The following is a 10,220-nucleotide window of genomic DNA, read 5'->3' as shown; positions in this document are numbered from 1 at the left end:
CAATTGATAATAATGTGACTGGTAGAAGGGATGAGTATCCCTTGCTTTTTTGGGGAAGAGGGCAGAGCCAATGGTGACTTGAGTTTATCACTTGCCCATGTTAAAAATTTTTAAATGGTAACTTCTAACAGAATAGAAATACAGTTTATAAATTTTTATAATTTCAAATAAAAAAATTTATAAATTCAAGTCTGTAGAAGGAAACAAAAGAGAATAAAGCAAGTTTGATTCTATATAACACAGGAACACGGAGAAGAAGATACAAGAAATATGATATTAGAAAACACAGAAAGATCGTAGAAATAAGTCAAAATATCCGTAATCAAATTCTTCAGTTAAAAAACTCACAATCTCAGATTGTTTGGGAGAATATGCCCAACCATATTCAGTTTATAAGAGACATGCCTTCAATGTAACGATGTAGAAAGATGAAAAAAAAAAAAAAAAGATGTGAAGGAATCTTGTAAACTACAGAGTTATTTCCAAATGGGAAAGCCTGTTAGTTATTAAAGTCCCATTACTCACTAGGCTATTCCATGATAATCATTGATTGTCTCTCCCGCTGGAGTGTGAACTTTTTGAGGGCAGGAATCATGTATTTTCAACATTCTATCCTGTGCCTGACACATAGTAGGCTCAGAATACATATTTGTTAAATGAATATATGAATGAATGAATGAATGAATGAATGGACAAGATACTAGGTCCTCCTTAGACATTGACTATTTCAACCAATGCCTGTGTTGGGGTGGGGCCGTGTTCTGTTCTTGAAGTTGGTGGAGTTCCATGGATATTATTTCAATGTTGTCAATTTTATCTCATTTTTTTTTTGTTGCAGTTATTATGAATATCTTGGTTGTTTTGAGCTACATTAAGTCTTTATTTCCCATTCGCTTGCCCTCCTCATTCAACTGGCTCAATGTCACCGATTCTCTTCTAGAAAATGAACTGATGCCAAATACATCAGATTTCGTCAAGTCTGCTCTGTGAGTGTATATTGTATCTTCTTTCAGTCTTTCTTACTTGTGTTGCCCAAGGTTGTGGTTATGATTATTTCTGAAAACAAAAATGTCTCAAGGCAGACACACCCTCGTTTGTAAATAATGGTTGTGTCACTTAAAGAGCATGTACAGCTTGGTAACCATTGGAATTAAAACAGCTCCTATCAACGCTCTCTGGGAGGCCGGGTAAGATCAGGGAGGCGTTTGGCTGGGCTTGTCATGTCCATGCTTGAGTCTCTGGGAGGAGGCTGCCCTATGCCAGCTTCAGGCAGGCGTGTGGAGAGCGCAGTGACAGTTCTGGTTCCTTCCTCTGGGAAACCAGAGACAGGAAACGCTACATGACATGCTATTAATAAAGGACAAAATCACTTGATGGTAATTAATATTATCCTCATGACTAAATATAGGTGTTAGCCAAGATGTTTGGGCCTGTTTGCTTCTTTTGGAGAAAATGTTATCTGGATTTGGCTTTTATCATTTTGCTCTATTGAATCCAGCTTTACATTTTTGTGTGTGAAATGCTCTCAGAACATTGCCTCATACCGTCAGCTTAATTCCAAATGATCAACGTCGAAGCTGAAACTACAGGACACCGAACATCTGGATATTCGCAAACATTGTTTTTTGTCTGAAGTTTTCATTTGTTAGTGCTGACCTACCAGCCTTTCTTGAGACTTGAATAACAAGCAGCAGCAAACAAACTCCCTAAGTAATCCACACAGGTGTTATTCAGACACAGAGTCTCTTCCCCAAGAATGAATTATCTGTATAGAAAAAAAGTGACCTAGGGCCACGCTTGGGTTAAGCGCCTGCCTTCGGCTCAGGTCATGACTGTAGGGTCCTGGGATTGAGCCCTGCATCACCCTCACCCTCTGCCTGCTGCTCTGCCTACTTGTGCTCTCTCTCTGTCAAATAAATAAATAAAATCTTTTTTAAAAATCTAAAAAAAAAAATCTTAAAAAAAAAAAGTGACCTAAATGCTCCATTTCCATATTCTGTATTGAAATTCTCGTTGTGCTCATTTGTGGACTCTGGGTCGGGCTCTAGAGGTGCACAGCTGAGCTGGACCCCTCCATACACGCACACCACAGCTGGAGTGGGGGGCACAGCTGGAGTGGGGGGGAGCTTGTGACTGGCTCAGGAAATGCCTGCTCTTGCTAATGCCCGCACAGCCAAAGACTCTCGTTAACAGCATGAGCCCAAATGGCAACTCTGAGTTCCGCTGAATTAGACCCACATCAACAAAGAAAGCAGATCATGGAGCTGCTAAATGACCAACAGTCCCAGTGTATCTGGGGCTAGAAAGCTTCCCCAGACACAGGACTTTCAGTGCTACAGCTAGAACAATCCTGCGCAGACCAGCATGGCTGGACACCCTAGTGGGCCGCTGGGCCTTTGGGGATAGTGGCAAACATCACATGGAGTCTGTTTGTGATAACCCCAAGTGTCTCTCCTGTACCACCTCTCCTGCGCTGAGTTTGTTGAATTCCCTTTATAGTCAATAAGATGCGTATTAGTTCTCTGATTTTTGAAGCCCTATGGCGCTTCAAGGTCTGGCTAAAATGTCACTCCCTTTATGAAACCTCCTTCAATCCAATTCTCCAATTCCAATAGACTGGTTTGGTACTACTGGATCAGCCCCATGGTTCCCTCTGTACTTCTGGAATCCAAGAAGCTTTTATGGAAGTTACTTGGGAAATGGAAAGCTTTTATGTAAGATGTAAGCTACTTGGCTACAAAATCTTACCTTACTGATCTAAGGTTCTTGGTAGTCTATTTGTCTCAGTGATAGAAATATTCATTCACTTTGACTGCATAAATATATTAATGTGTCTGATGACAGAGGGATACCCAGACTCTAAGGTGGCTGTTAGTTAGTAAACGATATATACACTACATTATCACTCTAGAATTAGAAAAATTCCTACATGCAAGTGGCCCCAAGGTTTCGGATAAGGGATGGTGGACCCATACCTCTACAAGGGCACTGTTTCACTTGCCTGGCTTGGAATTAATTATTTACATATCTCTGAACCTCAATTTCCTCATTTATAAAATGAGAATAATAATATATGTTCTGAAATATGAAAGAAAAAAGTATTGCAATCAAGCAAAAGGCATCATTACTGTTACTTCTCTCATCATCACCCTTATTCTTTTTTTGTTTGTTTTTGTTTTTTTGTTTGTTTGTTTGTTTCATCACCCTTATTCTAAAGTGCTTTCTATTTTATTTATTTTGAGTCTCTGCGAAAACCACCTTTTTCAGAGCTGGGGCTCAACAAACATTGTGAGACCTGGGTTGTAGACACGTGCTCAAAGTGACTAATTCATGAGTGATTTTCTCAGTGTTCCATCTGGTAAGTCAAAGTTAACATTAAATTGAACTACAGCTTAGAGGGGGGGTGGGGTAGAAAAATAATTGATCTACACTAAATTTCCAGAAAATAGCCAGAATGTGGTCACTAAAATGACTCTGCCCTGTTGACTACATACAGAACCTGGGTTATGATGTATGGAAGTAGCTGCTCGGGGGCATCCTTGAACTTGAATAAAGGGAAAATTTAATAGACACTTTAGAACTCAGAGCAGTAATGTACAGAATATCTAATCTGAGGCTGGTGAGAAGATGCCACAACAGAAGACGAGTTTGTTTGACATTCAGCATTTAGAAATGAGGTGACTCATTTACAGCAAAGCAGTGTTGTCAAAATGGAAATTTGACCGGAATAGTCTTATCCAAATAGTTGTCCTTTAATTCAAATACAATCTGCTGCTATCTAAATCATGGGACACTATTTGACTGGTTCAACATTAATGCCAAGATGAAAGAAACTTGGAATAAAATCTCTATGTTTTCAAATACTGAGATACCTGATATCAAGAAGGCATTGTTCTCCCTCCTGAACAACTAGAAGAATAATTGTCACCCTTTTAAAGTCTGTTTTTTCCTATATGACTAGCAAACATCGGTAGTGTCTTTTTCAAATATGAAGGCATTGTATAGTAATTAGAGTTCAAAGAGACTGTGGAACCTCCTAATTCATGCAGAAACTCTTTCTTTTATTTTTTTGTTTTAAAGATTTTATTTATTTATTTGAGAGAGAGAGAATGAGGAGGGAAAGGGGCAGAAGCAGAGGGAGAAGCAGACTCCCTGCTGGGCAGCGAGCCCGATGTGTGACTCGATCCCAGGACCCCGGGAGCATGACCCGAGCTTGAAGGCAGACACTCAACCGACCGAGCCACCCAGGTGCCCCAGAAATTCCTTCTTTAAAGAACACCCTTCCCAGACAGTCAGTCATCTTTTACTTGGCTTTGTTTGGGATGGAAGGTCATTGACTCCAGAGGTAAATTTGTCTTCCAGCAATTCTGGTTTTTAGAAAATGACTTCTTACAGTGATTCAAAATCTCCCTTACTTCCTACTTTAGTTTCAGTTTTACCTTCTAGGATGTCTGAGGACTGAATGTGTTTTTCTTCTCATGAAGACAGTGTCAGCTTGGAGTGTTTAGCTACAGTGAACAGAATCCCGAGCTGCCATCGTTAAACAAATAGAAGCTTGTCTTTCTCACATAGCAAAGCATCTGCAGGCCAACTGTCCAGCTGGTAGAACTCTTTAGGTGTATCTCCCTATGCTGTCATTCTTAGCATGTTTTCTGCTGTATCCTCAGGTAGGAAGAAAGAACTAAGCAGTGAAAGGCAGCCCGTCAACCCTTCTCTTCTCAAAAGGTAAGAAGAAACTTTTTTTTTTTTTTTTTTTTTTTTTTTGACAGACAAAGATCACAAATAGGCAGAGAGGCAGGCAGAGAGAGAGAAGGAAGCAGGCTCCCCACTGAGTAGAGAGCCCGATGCGGGGCTCGACCCCAGGGTCCTGGGATCATGACCCAAGCTGAAGGCAGAGGTTTAACCTACTGAGCCACCCAGGCACCCCAGAAGAAACTTTTCTGAAATCCTGATTTATCAGACTTTTCCTTAGACAGAATTGGGTTCATGGTCACCCCTAGACTGGCTGTAGGAGGTGAGATTACTATGGCTGGTTGAGATGCATCATGCTTCTCCTTCCAGGACCTGGTGGGGCCTCTTCTTTCTGAGGTCAAGGGGTCTCTGCAGGAACCTACACAGATCTGTTTGGTTAGCAGGGACAGGGGCAGGGGGAAGGTGGAGAGGATGGACAGTGGTAGGCAGGGCCATGAGAACAGAGAACAGAGCCTGCCACAACCACACTTCAACTATCCAAAGACTGCTCTCATATCTCCCTGTAAATTTCTCTCTGCAAGGTTAAAATGCACTGCTTTTTCCCTCAATTCTCCTACCTATTTTTGTTGGCCTCCTATGTGTGGCTCTAGTGTGTGCCTGGTGCCCAGCCCAGTCTTTCCAATGCGCCTGGCACCAGTGTGTGGACTACCTCTCATGGGCAGTCTCTGCATCTTCCATCCATGTTGTTGGCTTTTGTGGCAATCATTTCGTGGGCTGGCTCTTATAGAGTTTGCTGTCAGTTCTTAGGAATTGACATAGGAACTGCCCATAAGTCAGATCATATTCAGTATCTGTGCAATTGATTAAAAAAAAACAAAACTAAACTAAATGAGGCCTACAATGTGCTGATTTGGGGGAATGAATGTATTAAAATGCAGTAAGAAGTTATTTTAAACAGCTGTTCACTACTAAAATATGTTGAGAAGACTATGACATGAATTTTATGGAGCCTTTTCAAAATTTTCTGAAAAATCCATAGGTACCATTGATGTATTTATTACCGCATATGGATTTAAAAGAAAAACTGTCACTTCTTTATGTTTCTTTTTGCTTTTCCTAAAACACTTTTTTTTTCTGGGACATTATTGTGTGCTATGCCCAAGCCACACCAAATCAATTTGATTTATGCTGTAACAGAGTGGAAAATAGAAAGTAAGGCACAATGACTTAGTATGTTCAATAATATGTGTATCATGGAGAACTACTACTTTTGGAAGTATATTATTTCATGAAATTTTAGGAAATATGGAATTCTCATTCTAGGTGCGTTTGGGTCTAAAGCGTTTTTATCCAATATAGGATTAGTATGTCTTGAAAAGCAGAAGTGCTAACAGTTATACTGTAACGATCACATTTGGTTTTGTGATACCAAGCATATATCCAGTCATCTCTAGGGTTGTCATAAAATATTTATTATCAATGTCAATGATTTCACGTCACTTTAATTATATATAGATGAATAGATGTAGATAAAGCTCCATAAAATAGATGACGAGTAGAATTTGTGTGTAGAATGGGGAATGTTATGAAAGTCTGTATCCAGAATAGGGTACCAAATATCCAAACCATTATAAATCACAGTTACGTATTGTAATGTGGCTTTATAAATATCGCAATTACTCACTCCCGTAATAAGTGTGGGTCATAAGGCCTGTCAGGAATATGTTCTGAACATTAGAATTGCTTCACAATCTGTAAAAGATTATTCTTACTGAATCTCTAAGAAGCCGTAGGGACGGTGACAAGAATATTTATTTCACAAAGCTTCTGAAAGCTTTCTAAGCAACCTGGAAAGAACAAAGTTGGCTTCCAAATCCCACATCCAAAACTGAAAGAATCATGTGTTTGCAGACTTTTAAAAGTATACCATTGTTGGAGGAATGTGAACACGGTGGTATTCTGTGGTATATGCCAATGTGTTGAGATGAATATATAAAATAAAAGGCTAAAAAAAAAAAAAAAACCAGCCCAGAATTCGAAACAACATGTATCCAGTACTTACTATCACGTGAAATAAATGTGTAACATCAGAAATAGTCAGGGAACCTATAGAGATATAACTAACAGCTTAACATTGTGTAGGCTCTCTCTGTATTTTTCAAAACTAAGTTACTGGCTCATTCTGGCTATAGCTGGGTGAAGAGAGTGGCAACTTTTGTCCCTGAAAAACAATGATGAGCACGGACAAGTGAAAAACAATCAAGAATGCGTTGAGCACTCCAGAACCCAACTAAAGGTTACAATTATCTGAGAAGCGTTTATGCTTGAAACACTGCTAAACATGGTTCAAGAAATGCGGTCACCCGTGGCAGTCTGGCCCACAGATGCTCCTGTCTCTCCCTCATTCAAGTCCCCACAAGCCCAGTTGATGCTGGGGTTCTAGCAGGGCCAGATTTTGCCAAGTGAGTCCTGCCAGCTTCTCTACCAGTCAAGAGAAGCTCATTTGATTGACTTGGTGGTGTAGGTGTTGGTGGAAATACCATCTCAGAGGAGGTGAGTGACCATGCCCATGGCTTCAGTCTGAGGTTGCGGTGATGTCTGGGACAAATATATGCCTGCCGAAGGCCGCCTGAACACATGGCAGGACAGGGAAAAGGCTCAAGTCAGCCATAGTCCTGACCGAACCGGAGCCCATGCACAGACACAGAGACCAAAATGGCCCAGTGGGAAGTAATGACTAGGAAGACTCGAAAATGACTCGATCTTTGAATGTTCTGCTCTACCCACACACAAATCCGTTGATATAGCACAGTGGCTCACCGGCTTGAGATGGTTGAGTGTGATCTCTCTTTAGTCATTGGATGACCATTATTTTGTGTGAACACAGGAAGTCAGGCTTAAAAGTAATAAAGAAAATCAATGTAGCCAAAAGTTGTTCTTTGAAAAGAGAGAGAGGAGAAAAAAAAAAAAGGCAAATTTCTAGTTAGACTGACCAGAAAAACAGAAAGAGGACACACATTTCCAAAATCAGGAATGGAAGAGGGAACATCACGCTGACCCTATAGAAATTAGAAGAATTATAAGAGGGGCACCTGGGCAGCTCAGTGACTTGAACCTCCGCCTCTTGCTTCTGGCCCAGGACACGATCTCAGGGTTGTGAGATTGAGCCCCACGTCGGGCTCCACACTCAGTGTGGAGCGTCTGCTGGAGATTCTCTCTCTCTGTCCCTCTCCCTCTGCTCTTCCTCCAACTCATGCTCTCTCTCTAAAATAAATAAATCTTTAAATATATAAATATATATGAATTATAAGCAAATATTACAAATAAGTTTATGCCAATAAATTAAAAAACTTAAATGAGTGAACTTTGGTACTTTGTGTCTTTCAAGGAATTGATTCCTTTAATCAAACATTTAAGGAAGAAATGATATCACTTATATGCAATGTCTTCCAGCAAAATAGAAGAGGAGGTTCATGTTATGAGGACAGCATTACCCTCATATCAAATCTAGACAAAAATATAGCAAGAATAGAGAACTACAGACCAATATTCCTCATAAACATGGATAAAAGCATCCTCAAAATGTTAGCAAATTGAATCCAGTAATGCAGTAAAAGAGAAACACATTATGACCAAATAGGGTTTAACTGAGGAATACAGCCTAGTTCATGTAGTATTTGAAATTTGGTCTGTGTAACCATGACATTAACAGACTAAAGAAGAAACACCACACGATTATCTTAATAGATGCAAAAACGCATTTGGAGAAATTCAACGTCAATTTGTATTTTGAAATGTCAGGAAGTAGATGGAAATTTCCTTAAGTTGATAAACAGCATCAACAAAAAAGCCACAGCTAACATACTTAATGGTGAAAGACTGAATGCTTTTCCCCTAAGATCAGGGATAAGGCATTACATAAGCCATCAAGGGCAAGGAAAAGAAATAAAAAGCATTTGTATTGGAAAGGAAAAAACAAAACTGTTTCTTTCTTTCTTTTTTTTTTTAGATTTTTACTTATTTATTTGAAAGAATATGATAGAGAGAGAGAGAGAGAGAGCGAGCACATGAGAAGAGTGAGGGCCAGAAAGAGAAGCAGACTCCCTGTCAAGCAGGGAGCCCAATGTGGGACTCGATCCTAGAACTCCAGGATCATGACCTGAGCCTATAGCAGTTGCTTAACCAACTGAACCACCCAGGCGACCCAATAAAACTGTTTCTATTTATAGATGGCATGATTATCTGCATAGAAAGTCATAAGAAATCTTATAGAAAGCTCCTGGAATTAATTATCAAGTTTAGCAATGTTCACAAACACATGGTTAACATACAAAAACTATCATATACTAATGTACTAGCAATGGACATTTGCAAATAGAAATTACAACAATAAAACCAGTTTAATAGCTTTTAAAAACAAAATACTTAGTTATGAATCTAGCAAAATATGTGTAGGTTTGGCATGCTGAAAATGACAAAATATTGATAGATTTAATGCAATCCCATGAGTAAATGTAAGACAAAACCATAAAAATTTCAGTAGAAAATCTCTGTGACCTCAAGTTAGGTAAAATAGTAAGACCATGATTGATAAAGGAAAAAAATTGGTAAAATGGACTTCATCAAAATTAAAATCTTTTGCTCTGAGCAAGCCACTGCTAAGAGAATAAAATGACCAGCTACTGACTGGATGAAAATATTTAAAAATCATGTATCTGATAAAGGACTTATATCTATAATATATTAAGAGCTCTCAAAATGCAATAATAAGGAAACAAACTCTCAATTATATCAATTGGCAAAAAAATGTAAACACTTCACCAAACCAGGTTAGAATAATTAAGTACATGAAGGAAGTTAATTAAACACTTCACCAAACCAGGTTAGAATAATTAAGTACATGAAGGAAGTTCCATATCATTAATCATAGGGAAATGCAAATTAAACCACAGTGAGATACTACTATCTACTTACTAGAATGGTTGCAATACTATCAATCAAACAAATAAACCTGAGAAGACCAAGTGCCGGTGAGCACTCAGAGCAAGTGGAACTTTCATGTATTGCTGGTAGGAATGCAAACTAGTATGGCTATTCTGGAAAACCTGTTTGGCAATTTCTGTAGTTAGATACGCATTTACCAGATGACCCAGCAACTATACTCTATAATTATAGTTACACAAAATACTAAATAAATATGGTTACACAAAAACCTATACATGAATATATATAGCAGCACTATTCATAACAAGAAAAAACTGGAAATAAGTCAAATGTCCTTTTTGTTTGTCATCATATTTTTGGGTGTCACAGGTCCTAGCAACTGAGTGTATAGAGACCAACTGTGCTGCTAAAATATCTTAAGTGTTGAGCATGGCCCTCCCCCTCAACAGTCAGATATCCAGCTCCAAATTTCAATAGTGCCTTTGGTGAGAAACCCTGCTTTAAGATATCTGCGAGTACTTGGACCATATTTGGTGGTGCTTGACGATTCCCTCTGATTCCTTTTTATTGTCCCATCTTCCTTG

Source organism: Mustela lutreola, chromosome 11 (genome assembly GCF_030435805.1).
Source record: "Mustela lutreola isolate mMusLut2 chromosome 11, mMusLut2.pri, whole genome shotgun sequence".
NCBI classification, from domain to species: domain Eukaryota; kingdom Metazoa; phylum Chordata; class Mammalia; order Carnivora; family Mustelidae; genus Mustela; species Mustela lutreola.
Note: the sequence above shows the minus strand (reverse complement) of the source record.